The following is a 14811-nucleotide window of genomic DNA, read 5'->3' as shown; positions in this document are numbered from 1 at the left end:
TGCCATGCATTATTTATCTCTAATGGGAGACAGGTTGTTCAAAGGCATCAAATGAAATCAATGATGATGCTTCTGGAAGCAGAGGATCACAGGGTACCACCAGGGAGTATGGCAGCACCCATGTGCCCATTCAGGGTGGGGTGGTACTGGTAGGCCTAACCTGGATTGGCTACATGACAAAGCCATCTTCAGATGGGCCCATTTTCCTTGTGCACAGAGGGAAGGGGGGGGGGGTCAGGCTGGTTGACTAAGGACTTAAGTGCTGAACTACTAAAGCCGCCAACACAGTTGAAACTAGTTAAATTTAACTAGCCTAGGTGCCTTCAGAAGTCAGTTTTGGAAAAGTTTTTATTATTAATAGAAATGAGTCACATCCCTACAGACAGCAATAGGAGCTTGCTATGCTGAGCACCGCTCTGGACTTCATTGCCTCTGGGAAGGGCTGGCCTCCCCTTCATGTAAGTCATTCAGGCTTATTAAGATTTGAGAGCAGGAACCCCGCTTGGCTCATTCAGAACATTGGATGGGGCTTCTAAGGGCTTGTTTCTAGGAGTTGGTGTGACTATATACTCCGGGAAAGGAAGCCAGGAGTCAGGAGCCTGTGGCAAATGTTTTTCAAGACAGTGAGGAACTTGCTCATCCACACCCTTCTGGAGGCACAACACCCAACTTCCGGTGCTGTTCTGGGTCCCAGTTCCAGCGTGGGCTCTTGGTCTGTGAGGCTGGCAGAGGCCTCTGGTATACCAGGCCCCTGCCGGTTGCCCCTAGAAAAGTCAAGTCGGAAGCAGATACAACTTAAAAGGCCAAGGAGTAACCTTGGGCATCCAGCAGGAGGAGGATTCTCCAAGGAGCAGAACAGGAGATGAACTAGAGAGCCTCATGGACCTCAACTGAAAGAGCAGCCTTGGTGGATGAAAGAGTCAACAGTGACTGACAGTTACAATCCATCCAGGCCTCTTCCCATCATTCCATTTACCCCCCCCCCGCCCCCCCCCCCCCACCAAGTCTGTACCAGTTAACTTCGTTTGCTGCTAGGAGAACAGACCTTACCCAGACTCCCTTGGTCAGCCTCCGGCATCAAAACTAGCTTTTCATAAGATGTGGTGTCAGTGTTTGACTTCAGTGGCGACACAACCCTAGGGTCACAAACCACGAAGATCCAAGCAGTTTAATGGAGTCTTTAGGAATGGCCGAGTGGAGGCTTGTTAGCTTTGCTTTCTCAGTTATTCCCATTCAGGCCCAAACTGCCAGGTTTAATGCTGCTGACATCTTACGCTACCCTCCACAGAACCCATCGACTGAGTTCCAGTCCCCTACAACCATGGGTCCCCCGCCCCACCCCCCGTCCCCTTCCTAAAACCATTTCATGTGAATTGGAGGGCTGAGGCTAAGTAACTCCTGTGTTAATCACTTGAGTGTCACGTGCTCGTCTTACCCCCTTGGTAACCTCACGGTTAGGCTGTCAATCCTGTGCCCACCTTGGCTGGAACAGGGTCACTGTCAACCTGCTGCTTCCCATACCTGGTGCCAAGATTCCAAGTCTTTGCCATGCTTTCCTGCTTCAACTTGCTGTTTTTATCCTCTCCTTGCTAGTACCAATTCAAGTTGCCCTCTCTCCTGGGTAACTTCTCTATAGACCAGCTTGTTCCTTATGTGATTCTGCCCACACAACAGCCAGAGACTGAAAACACATCCTCTTGAGCTGACTCAGAAATTCTGCAGAACACCCCCCCCCAAACCCACCTACCACCCCCTACCCACCACCTACTCAGCCAGTTCTTAAGGGTCAACTGAGCTCTGTCAGTCCTTTGCTCTTGGGTGGTCCCAAGTTTCCTGATCTGGGGACCTGCAAACTAGTGGCTTCGTTTGAATGCTCTTCCAGAAGCATCTTTATCCAAACTCCAACCACTCAAACATTCTGTTGAGAAATGTCTAAGGCTGCAGTAGGCATTGTCACTGCCAAGCCCTAAGCCTATGACCCAGTGACCCCACTTCTTAGGGATACTAGAACCCTTGGAGGACAAGGAGACCTCAATGAATCCCAGCACTGGAGGTTCTGTGTGCTCAAATGGCTTTCAATGTTACCATCCACAGCTCAAAGGCAATAATTGGTGGCTTCAGGAAGTCTTAGTCCCCCATCCCCAGAAATGCTAAGATGACTTTCTATAATCCGAGATGTTTAGGCACCAAGAGTTCACAACATTGTCTACAATGAGAATCCAGCCATTTGAAGACACATCCAATATACATGGTATGCAGTGGGTCAAAGCGGACATACAAAGTTGTTGGGCAGAGGGACTTGTGTCAAGCGGGCCAGACACCAGAAGGTGAAATATTTAGTGCCTAGACTTTTGAAACTAAAAAGCCAAAACGGACCTTGACAATGACAGAGCAGACTCATTTAGACAGTGATTCTAGCACCAGGAAAAATTCTAGTTTCAAGCCGCTACAGAGATGACAAGTCTCTTAAAATTGAAGACTTTCAGCTACCATAGTTATTGGAAGGTTCCAGTTTCTAATTAGACGTAGGTTTGAAAGACTTCATTATGAAGATACACCTAAACTTGCCCAAGTTTAAAGATTTTAGGATTTCAGAATGGTGGTAATAAATGTCAAACTGGTGTTTGCCAAGGCTTGGCGAGACCTAAGATACATATTACTGTATAAATACACCCAAAAGTCTAGTTGTCTTTTGGCAGTATCAAGATTTGCTTTATCCATGTCCCCTTTTCCCCTTACCATGTCCTTAGATGTTTAACCATCAAGAATGCTACTGGAGACCTGGTGTGGTATCACACCCCTTTGAATCCAAGCTCCTCAGAGGCAGAGTCAGGCAGATCTGAATTCAAGGCCTGCCTGGGTCACAGAGCTAGTCCTAGGTATCCAGGGCTACAGATTCAGCAAGACCCTCTTAAAATGGCACAAAACTGCCGTGTGAGACAATTCGGCATGAGAACTGGAGGCCACTCATTCAATTGAGTCCTATTCCAGGAGTTTTGACTAGGTCAGTGGATTCTGACAGTAGGGAGGCTGGATGGTTGGATATTACACTATACTGAGGTACGTAGAGCCTGTGCCTCTAGAGACACCATCCATATCTGGTACCAGAACGGAGTGAGCAGACATTCCCTTCAGAAATCTGGACACTAGACTGATCTTACCCTTCCAACAAGAGCAAGTCATGGACACTTAAGTTTTGCTGAGACTTCAGGCTCAAGTGGAGCCTACCTCCCCAAGACATCTCAGACAAATGGCTAATGTCACGACAGACATCAGAACCCCAGTCTGAGTTAAAATGGTATTCCTGGCTCCCAGTTTGGTTTTTACTGCAGAACGTAAGATTTGAGTTTCATGTTCCAGCTGAACCCTTAAAGATGCCTGTTGTCTGCATACTGTATCCATATCCTGCAGTGGTCAGGTCAGCCTCAGGCATTCCTTGGTACCTGGCTACTTTTGAGCCAATGGTCAGTCTATCATACCTAGAGAGGACATATCTGGCTAGGGTGGCTGGCCACAAGTCCCAAGAATCTGGACTTCCTCAGGAAGTGTGCACATCACCACACTAGTATTTAACACAATTTGGAGGTTTGTACTCAGGTGCCTGTGTATAAGCCCTCTGAATCACCCATGCTCCCCAAGTTTTTTTTTTTTTTTTTTTTTTGAGTGTTATAAGTCGATCCTACCAGAAATTCCCTAAGACACTTAAACACGCCTGGCTTTGGGGATTGGGTTTTAAGTACACTTTTAATCCCAGCATTTACGAGGCAGAAGTGGGTGGGTCAATGTCGAGTTTAAGGTCACCTGGGTCTGCATAGCTAGCTTCAAGGCCAGCCAGGGAGACTTTGTCTCAAATTAAATCCAATACTAAAGCAGGAAGGAGGTTAGCCCTTTCAGACCCCAGACAGGCTGTTCTCCAGACCATTAGGTCTCTTCTGGCCTGTCATGTTGGTACCTGGTCACCTTGGACCTCTCCCATTTTCCCATGAGAACCCTCCACTTGTGACTTCAGACTTTCCAGTCTCCCTGTAGTCACATAGGAGATGGTTACAACAAGGCAGAAAAGTGGCCCTAAGTTGGAGACTCTGCCCACAGCTTTGATAGCCCACTATGGACTAGGTGTATCAGAAGCTGAGATTTGCCCAGAACAACCCACATGAAACTTGGCTCAGACTGATGCTAGAGGGTTCACAGCCATGGGAACAAAGATCAGTACCCATGGCTGAAGTCAGTAAAGGTTATCTAGAAGAGCTGGCCATGGGATGGCTAAGAAGAGTTGGGATTCTGAAGACTCCAAGAGCACAAATGAGACCCTTAGGAGACAAGCCACACTGCTGTGTCATGTCCTCAGAAGATTGGGGTACAGACTGACATGAAAGAACCTGTTCTGCCCAGGGTTAAACAAGCCACCCAATATATCTAAGACCCACCAAGAAAGTGGCTCAACCTTACTCTAGGTCATCAGTGGTTTTTAACCATGGCAGCTGAGGCCCAAAACATGGGCATATGGGAGGGTACCACCTAACAGCTTAGTGAGAGGTGGTTACAGATTAATGGCTTGGGCTACACAAGACCTGGATAAAACCTTCATGGGGCTATCAAAATTTTGGAGGAGCATAGGTCTAGGATTACCAAGCTCTGCTAGATCGGAGGTTGAACCTAGATGAGCACACAGCAGATACTAACTTGACAAAGGGGAGAATCCTCCCAGGCTATACTGAAGAAACTCAGTGTCATGGAACCCAAGAGTCCTTGTGAGCCAAAACCATTAAGTCACAGGCCAAAGGCCACCAAGCAGCCAAGCAGAGGGATGTCAGTCCACCCATTTGCCCTGGTGTCTGCTCCACACCCTGGCCCAGCAGCTGAGTCAGATGGCCAAGGCTGGCTCCTTCAGATTTGTGGGGCCAATCAATGAGTAGTTAATGTCCTAAGCATGTGAGGCTCATACTCCCGGGTTCTATTTCTTTCCCAATTTCCAGGCAAGACGTAGTTTAGTTGTGATGGTTAGTCGTGCTTGTCAACTTGACTGCACGTAGAATCAGAACAAGTTGCTGGGAGCCCAACTCCTGTGAGGACTCCCTTGATCCCATTTAAAGTTGGAAGACCCACCCTAGATCCGGGTGGCATGCCTCCCAGTGGGAAGCCTTCCAAAGAGATGGGACAAAGCTTCAGCTTTTTGCCTGCTTGCCCCTCAAGTCTCACTGCCAAGTTCTCTCCTATGGCTGCGGGCACATCTCCCCCAGTATCCAAACCAATGTATGTGTCATTTCCCATCATTTAAAAAGCTGACCACAGCTTTTTAAATGGGGATTCTCCAGGACTCAGGCACCCAATTGTGAGAGCCAGAGACACCCGAGCCTCAGGGACTGAGCTACTGGATACTTCAAGCCTTTTAAGATTGAGAACAGCCCTATAGGCTACTGGACCACATCTTGTGAGCCCATCTGGAAGTTACTCAGCTCTGTCCCGTTGCTTTAGAGTGCCGATAACGTAGTGTGATATAGGAAGGGTTCCAGAAAATCCAGATTTGAAGGATTGGGACTCTCTAGGAGGTATGGTACATGGAGACCCTCCCATCTTGATTCCCATAGATTGAGGCTTCACACAATGGTAGCAGGACACTAGAAGTCCAGGGTATGAAATATAGTACTGATTCATTTAATAGGAGAGCAAGTTAGATGGCCTCTGCCCCAGTTCCTGCCTCAGTTTCTCTCAGCAAAGGACTGAGATTGGGGCCGCCTAAAGCCAAGTAGACCTTTTCCCTCCCAGAGCTGCTTGTGTTGTGGGTCTTTCTACAGCATTAGAAAGGCACCCAGCTGAGCAGCCTAACCATTTCAACCCTCTCCCTTGGAGAGCTTTCTGTCTGTCTTGTTTAATTCATACAAGCACACGTTGCACTTAAGGCATGTTGACCTCGCCCATGCCTCCCATCCCAGCCCCAGTCAGGCTGTTCTTATATCCTAGACTCTCATGGGATTGACAAAAATCAAATCTAGAATCCAAGTTAAAAAGCTTTGTTTGCATCATGTGACTGTCTAGTTGCACCCATTTTTTGCAGGTACCTTCCTCCCCCCATCTCCCTTAGGACCGACTTCCGTAGCAGGCTGAGGACCAGTGAAACACCCCCCCTACTCCACTCCCCCAAAGCCAGTGGCTTCAGACACTTCAGGGATGAATAGGTTCTGACACGTCAGCATCTGCTCTACCTACAGCCGTACAGGTGTGCAAACCCGATATATGTCCAGTAAGTGCCACTTCTCATTCCTGCTGGATACCTAGAATGGATTTTACCTACCATCACCCAGATTAGCTACTGAAGAGGTGAGCAGCCAAGCCTAGGCTCATTGCCTCTGTCCCAACTACAAGTCCTCCAACTCAAGTTCCCAACGATGAAGGGGAAATCGGTTATAGTACTTCCATTCCTGGCACATACATGATTTGCTCATGTTGAGTGCATGTAATAGGGAAGTGCTAACCTATGAAAATAGAGAACTTAATTACCTATTTTTTTAAGCTGCCTTCATGAGGAGCTTCACTCCCCCGCCCCAGACACTTATGTTATGGGAGCAACCAAAGGAATAAGAGGCATCTGACAGTGCTTCAGAACCATTACTCCCTTCTACCTGAAGAGGCTGAAATGGCCACATCCTGTGAGCATCTCTGACATGGACCAGCTATAGCAGCCAGAACCTTCTGAGCAAAGGTGAGGGCTAGCACCTGGCCCCCAGCCATCAGGAGAGGATTCATGCTTACCCCTGGGTGTGTATACCTAGTCACAAGTCCAGGACAAAAGAGGAAACAAGGTGGGGAGTGTACCTTTAGAAAATGAGGTTGCTCCTCCTTAGGATATGTCCCCAAACAAGACCTTTTCGATGCCAAGAAATTCACTCAGTCTGTCCCTGGGGGATTCCCTTGGGGCATTAGAGAGAAATGTTTAGGTTCTGAGGTCCATGGGGATTCAAAGAACCAAGACTCTCTTCCCACCATGAAAGGGGCTTAATGCAAGGGAAAGATGGCTCTTTGGATTCCACAATCTAAGGAATCCTTGGAGACCCAGCTTCAGCCTATCCACGATTAAGTCCCAGAGCTAACCTTTTAGTGATTGCTGCCTTTGTAGGGTCCAGGAGGGTTCAATATGGCCCATGGAGGCTGCACCCTCCAAGCATGCTTTGAGTTCCCGTTGCATGGGTTGCAAATTAGCTTTCTCATGAGCATTTTAGCAGCAACATTCAGGCAAGTAAAGCTAGATGCTACAAGCCCCTCAGTTACAAGGGTCAAAAGCCTAAACCAATCCCCCCTTCTCACCCAAGATATATTCAGACAAGGTAGGCAGACTTCAGTCCCAGCACCTAACCCCCTTCGGACCCTCAGGAATTCAGTGCTCTCAGGACACCCAGTAAATCTCCCTTGCTACTTTGGGGTGGCTGCCACAGAAATTAATACTTTAAAAACTCAATCTTGGGAAAACTTGGACCCAATGGACCGTCTCAAGAAGCATCAGAAATGAAGGCAATTAGCCCAGCTGGCTCTCCATGCTTACACATGTCTGCTCAGCACGGGAACATGGAAAAGTTTTTCAATGCTGGAGTATGGACCCTAGGGTTTCATTCTTCAACAAGCCTACTGAGTCCCACTCCAATTTGGGTTTTTATTGATAATCTCATCCTCCCATCCCCAGAAAAGCCCAAGTGACTGACAAGTCAGTGGATTTCTCTCCATTCTGTCAGTGGCTACCAAGCCTTGGTCCTGTTGACTGTCCCAATTTCAGCTGAGGGCTGGTCACTGTGGATGTGGCTCTGAAGAGACAGAACCCTGATCTTCAGCAGATAATGTGATGTGATGGGGTCAGGTCCTCACCCTTATTCCCCATTACACCTGGATTCGAGAGAGGAGACCCTGAGCAGCAACAGTTCACATTCCCAACCGGCCACACTTCTTATCTAAAAAAAAAAAAAAATCAAAATCCCACATAGCGCTCAAGAGTCGAGAGCAGCTCTTGAACACTCGATGAAGGACCCAGGAGAGCATCACTAATGTTCAAGGAGAAAGACATGGCCCCAGGGTGAGGTTTAGCATCCCAGGAAAACACTTCATGGAGCTGGAAAGCTGAAGACAACATTGTTTTACCTAAGAGGTACTGAATCAGCACCAGAGGACATGTTTCCCACTGGGAAAGACCATTACTGTTCATGTTCTGTGACACAGCCTCAACTTTATCAAGCCTAGGACTCAGAGCTGATGGCCTCTGCCTCCAGAGTGTGGAGATTAAAGGCAAGTCACCCCAGGGCTTCAGTATCCCCAGCTACATTCTTAGCAAGAGACTGGAAACTTCAACGGCATCAACATGGGCTCCTCTCTGCAACTCAAGGGGAGAATCAGGGATCTAGAGACTATCTCAGGAGAGAGCATGGTGGAGAGAAGTACTTCAAACACTTAACAAGGTAGCTTGAAGTTCAGTGTCCTAGAGTGGGGGCAGGGCACTTCATCTTATGGGATCAGCCAAAGGAAAGGGATAAGATTGGAGAGGCATGAAGGATAGTTTAGAGCCATTAACTCCTTCCACCTGAATGGGCTGAAATGGCCAAGCCTGCATCTCTGGTGACAGGGACCAGCTGCAGCAGTTAGAACCTCCATGCAAAGGTGATGCCTATCACCTGGTCCCCAGCCAGCACAAGGATTCCCCCATCACCTTGGCACCTGCTGAACCCAGTTTATTAAGTCAGTAGAGCACCTATGGACATAAATCTGGAAAGTGTCCTTGTGTTGGGGGCCGACTGTAAGGTCAGATAAGTCTGCATACACTGGCAGCTAAAGAGACTGCCCCAAATTCTTCCCACCCAGCACCTTTTCCCACCCATTCATGTCCTTATAACATTGTGTGTGAAACCCATGGAGTATAGTGGGGTATGGAATTCCATCCCAGTGACAAGACTTGAATCAGGGAATTCATGGGACTCTTCAGAGCTCCCAAGAAGGGCAAGGACATGTTCAGTCAATTTAGGACAGCCATCCACAACCCCCCCTTTTTCCCCCAACACCCTCAGCTCTGTTCCGTGCCATTACTGTGTAGCTAGCAGTCTTATAGGGTGGGTTCTATAAAATCCAAATTCTAAGGACTGGGATTCTAGGAGGTATAGTACATGGAGCAAACTCATCTTGAGTCCCGTACATTTTGGCTTCTCACAGTGGTAGCAGGAGGACACTAGAAGTCCAGGGTATGAAATATAGTTGTGATCCATCTCAGAAGAGGGCAAGTTAAATGGCCTCTCCCCCAGTTCCTGCCTCAGCTTCTCTCAGCAATGGACTGAGATTGGGGCCGCCTAAAGCCAAGTAGACCTTTTCCCTCCCAGAGCTGCTTGTGTTGTGGGTCTTTCTACAGCATTAGAAAGGCACCTAGCAGAGCAGCCTAACCATTTCAACCCTCTCCCTTGGAGAGCTTTCTGTCCGTCTTCATTCATACAAGGACCCATCGCACATTAGGCACCTTGACCTAGCACATCCCATCTTCTCCCATCTCCCATCCAGTCCGGCTGCTTTTTTTCTAGACTCTCATGGGATTGACAAAAGTCAAGTCTAGAAGCCCCCAGTGGGAAGCCTTGTTTGCATCACGTGACTGTCTCTAGTTCCACTTGATTTCTTGCATATACTTTCCCCTCTTCAGGGCTGAACTTCGTAAGGGGGCTGAGATCCAGTAAGACCCAGACTATAAATCCAGAACTAGTAGCTTCAGACACTTCAGGGATGAAGAGGTTCTGACACATCAGCACCTGCTCTACCTACAGCTGCACAGGTGTGCAAACCCGATATATATATGCCAGTAAGTGCCACGTTTTCTCTATTCATACCTGCTGGGTACCCAGAAAGGGTTTTTCCCACCGCTATCTATCTTAGATACTGAAGAGGTGCTGCAGCCAAGCCCAGGCTCATTGCCTCTGGTTGCTGATGTCCCAACTATACAAATCCTCCAACTCAATACTCGCTGTTAAGTTCCCAACGATGAGGGGAAACTGGATATAGGACATCCATTCCTAGCACATACATTCCATAAACATGAGCATACCATGTGATAGGTAAGTGCTGACCCAAAGGAATAAATCCTTAAGTATTAGCTACCTTGCTGAGGAGATTCTCTCCTGGCCCCACACATTTATGTTATGGGAGCAACCAAAGGAATAAGAGGCGTCTGACAATGCTTCAGTACCATTAGTCCCTTCTCCCTGAAGAGGCTGAAATGGCCACATCCTGTGAGCATCTCTACTGACATGGACCAGCTATAGCAGCCGGAACCTTCTGAGCAGAGGTGAGGGCTAGCACCTGACCCCCAGCCATCAGTAGAGGATTCATGCTTACCCCTGGGTGTGTACACCTACTCACAAGCCCAATACAAAAGGGATAACAAGGTGGAGTGGCCTTTGAAAATGAGGTTGCTCCTTCAAATGTGCCCCAAACAAAACCTTTTGGGTACCAAGAAATTCAGTACTCATGTCAAGGGGGGGTTGGTGGGGGGTTCCTTGGGGCATTCAAGAGAGCAGTGTTTATGTTCTGAGGTCCATGGGGATTCAAAGACCCAGTATTCTCTTCCTATCACAAAAGGGGCTTAATGCAAGGGAGAGATGGCTCTTTGGATTCCAGAATCTAAGGAAACCTTGGACACCCAGCTCCAGCCTATCCTTGATTAAGTCCCAGAGCTAGTCTTAGTGATGCAGTCCTTGTAGGGTCCAGGAGGGTTCAAAGTGGCTCATTGAGGGTGCATCCTTCAAGAATGCTTTGAGTTCACTCTGCATGGGCTTTAACTTATGTTTTCTCATAGGATTTTTAGCAGCAACATTCAGGCAAGTAAAGCTAGATGCTACAGCCCCTTCTCATCTATGAGGAGTAAAAGCCTGACCAATGACCAATCACCCCCTGCACCCAAGGAAGGCCGACATCAGAGTCCCAGCACCTAAGCTTTTTCTAACCCAGCAGGAACTCAGTGCTCTCAGGACACAGTAAAATTCCCCCATTTCCCCTTTGGGGTGCTGCCCTAGAAGTTGATAACATGGCAAAAATTCTGAATCTTAGGAAAGTGACCCAACAGACGACCTACAAAAGTATCAGAAATGAAGGCAATTAGCCCAGCTGGCTCTCCAGGTTTCTCAACACAAAGTCTGGACTGCCTGAGAGCATGAAAAGACTGAAATACAGGAGTTGGACCCTAGGGTTTCATTGATCAGCAAGCCTGCAGAGGATCCCCACTTCAAATTTTTAACAAGTTTCCCATCCTCCCATCCCCAGGAAAAGGCCAAGTGACTGACAAGTCTCTGGATTTCTCGCCATTCTCTCAGTGGCTTCCAAGCATTGATCCTGTTGACCTTCCCAGTGCCATCTGAGGGCTGGTCACTGGGGAGTGTGGCTCTGAAGAGACAGAACCCTGATCTTTAGCAGATAACAATAATGTGATGTGATGTGTTGGGGTCAGGTCCTTACTCTTATTGTCTGTTACACCTGGATTCAAGAGAGACCCTAAAAAGCAACAGTTCACATTACATTTCAGCCGCACTGATTTATAAAGACCAAAATCCCACATAGAGCTCGAGAGTCGATAGCAGTTCTTGAACAGTAAGTGAAGGTCCCAGGAGAGCATCACAAACGTCCAAGAACAAAGACATGGCCCCAGGGTGAGGTTTAGCATCCCGGGAAGACACTTCATGAAGCTGGAAAGCTGAAATCAACATCATTTTGTTTACCTAAAAGGTACTAAGTCAGCATCAGAGGACATGTTTCCCACTGGCAAAGAGCAGTACTGTTGATAGACTGTGACAGGGCCTAAGTTCATCAGACCTAGGACTCAGAGCTGATGGCCTCTGCCTCCAGAGTGTGGAGATTAAAGGCAAGTCACCCCAGGGCTTCAGTATCCCCAGCTACATTCTTAGCAAGAGACTGGAAACTTCAACGGCATCAACATGGGCTCCTCTCTGCAACTCAAGGGGAGAATCAGGGATCTAGAGACTATCTCAGGAGAGAGCATGGTGGAGAGAAGTACTTCAAACACTTAACAAGGTAGCTTGAAGTTCAATGTCCTAGAGTGGGGGCAGGGCACTTCATCTTATGGGATCAGCCAAAGGAAAGGGATAAGTTTGGAGAGGCATGAAGGCTCTAAACCATCCATTAACTGCTTCCACCTGAAAAGGAAGAAATGGCCACACCTGTATCTCTGGACCAGCTGCAGCAGTTAGAACCTCCATTACAAAGGTGATGCCTATCACCTGGCCCCCAGCCAGCACAAGGATTCCCCCATCACCTTGGCACCTGCTGAACCCAGTCTATTAAGTCAGTAGAGCACCTATGGACATAGATCTGGAAAGTGTCCTTGTGTTGGGGGGACTGTAATGTCAGATCAGTCTGTCCTACACTCCAGCTTAGGAGACACCCATTCTTCCCACCCAGCACCTCTTCCCACCCATTCATGTCCTTATAACGTTGTGTATGAAACCCATGGAGGATCGTGATACAGAATTCCATCCCAGTGACAAGACTTGGATCAGGGAATTCATGGGTCTCTTCAGAGCTCCCAGAAGAGCAAGGGCAGGTTCTGTCAATTTAGGACAGCCATCCACAACCCCCTCTTTTCCAAACCCCTTTTTCCCTTCACAGTCATTGGCTATCAGGAGCACCAGCATCCAAGGAGAATTTTACCAACAGACAAGGTTCTCCCTCCCAGCTGCCTCTATTTGGATTTCAGGGACTCCCAGGTTACACACCTCCCACACACATACTGCTGTGTGAATTCCTCAGATGATTGAGGTACAAACTGACATGAATGAACCCTGTTCTGCCCCAGAGGAGAACAGAGAACCCAACATCTGAGACCCACTAAATCGAGACTCAGCCTTACTCTAGGCCATCAGTGGCTTCTATCCTTGGAAACTAAAGAACAGGGTCCAAAACATGGGCATATGGGAGGGTACCACCTAACTGGATAGTGAGAGGTGATGGTTTGAGATCAATGGCCTGGGCTTCACAATTCCTGGATAACCCCTTCAGTGGCTATGAGAATTTTGGGTGAGCATATTAATCCCAATCTGAGGTCTAAGATTATCAAGCTGTGTTAGATCTGAGGTCGAGCCTGTTGTGAGGATCCTCCTCATGGTGTAATCATTCCAAAGAGCCAGCAGGTGCAGACACAGTCACACGGAGTGATCACACAGAAGCTACTAACCTGGCAGAGGGAGAATCCTCCCAGGCTATACTAAAGAGACTATCATGGAACCCAAGAGTCCTTGTGAGCCATCACCATTGAGTCACAGGCCAAAGGCCTCCAAGCAACCAAGCAGCGGTATGTCAGTCCACCCATTTGCCCTGGTGTCTGCTCCACACCCTGGCCCACCAGCCGAGTCAGCTGTCTACATGATTTGTGGGGCCTATAAATGGGCAGTCAACATTCTAAGCAAGTGGGGCTCATGCTCCCAGGTTCTCTTTCTTTCCCAGCTCAAGGAAGAAGATTAAAGAAAAAAGTATACTTGGCCGTGATGGTTAGTCATGGTTGTCAACCTGACTGCACATAGAATCAGAACAGTGGCTGGGGGCCCAACTCCTGTGAGGACTCCTTCAATCCCATTTAAAGTTGGAAGACCACCCCTACATTTGGGTGGCATGCCTTCCACTGGGCAGCCTTCAAAAAGAGGTGGGAGGAAGCTTCAGCTCTTTGCCTGCTTGCCCCTCAAGTCTCACTGCCAAGTTCTCTCATGTGGCTGCTGGATCAGTCCTCCCTGGTATCCAAACCAGTATATGACAATCCCCATCTAGACTGACCACAGCTCTTTAATGGGGATTTCCAGGACTCTGGCTCCCGATTGGGAGAGCCAGAGACATCTGAGCCCCAGAAACCCTGAACTACTGGAAACTTCAAGCCTTTTAAATTGAGAAAAGCCCGGTAGGCTACTGGACCACATCTTGTGAGCCCATCCCAAAGTCCCTCAGCTCTGTTCCGTTGTTTTTACAGTGCAGCTAACAGTGTTATAGGATGGGTTCTAGAAAATCCAAACAATGGACTGGGCCTCTCTAGGAGGTATGGTACATCGCGCAGCCCCCCCATTTTGACTCCCATACATTTTGACTTCTCACAGTGGTAGCAGGAGTACACTAGAAGTCCAGGGTATGAAATGTAGTTGTGATCCATTGTGGGAGCCCATTCTCGGGTTCCTCGTGGCTTTACCCAGCAGGTCCGCATAGAGGATGATTAGACCACAGGCCTAAGTGCAGGTGTCTGGGATGGTCTGCACTTGGCTGTGCTGGGGGAGGAGGTCTTTTGCTCCACCCCTTGGCGTCTCTATAAAAACCCTGGGGCAGAGACAGTCGGGGCCCATTGGAATAGGTTCCAGGCCCTCTCGAGGCTATCCTTTATTTTCTATCTGTTTATCTCCACAATATTCTCCGCAATAAATCCTATCTAATATTTCCTGCTGCTCGCACTCAAGAAAACTCTGGGGAACTGTGGGGGTGGTTGGGTAAACGCTCCACAATCCATCTCAGAAGAGGTCAAGTTAAATGGCCTCTCCCCCATTTCCTGCCTCAGCTCTCAGCAATGGACTGAGATTGGGGCCGCCTAAAGCCAAGTAGACCTTTTCCCTCCCGGAGCTGCTTGTGTTGTGTGGGTCTTTCTACAGCATTAGAAAGGCATCAAGCAGAGCAGCCTAACCATTTCAACCCTCTCCCTTGGAGAGCTTTTTGTCCGTCTTCATTCATACAAGGACCCATCGCACATTAGGCACCTTGACCCAGCACATCCCATCTTCTCCCATCTCCCATCCAGTCTGGCTGCTCTTATTTTCTGGA

The sequence above is a fragment of the Peromyscus californicus genome, unplaced genomic scaffold (assembly GCF_007827085.1).
Source record: "Peromyscus californicus insignis strain IS unplaced genomic scaffold, ASM782708v3 Scaffold_2__1_contigs__length_46816999, whole genome shotgun sequence".
Taxonomy (NCBI): domain Eukaryota; kingdom Metazoa; phylum Chordata; class Mammalia; order Rodentia; family Cricetidae; genus Peromyscus; species Peromyscus californicus.
This window is presented reverse-complemented; position numbering follows the sequence as displayed.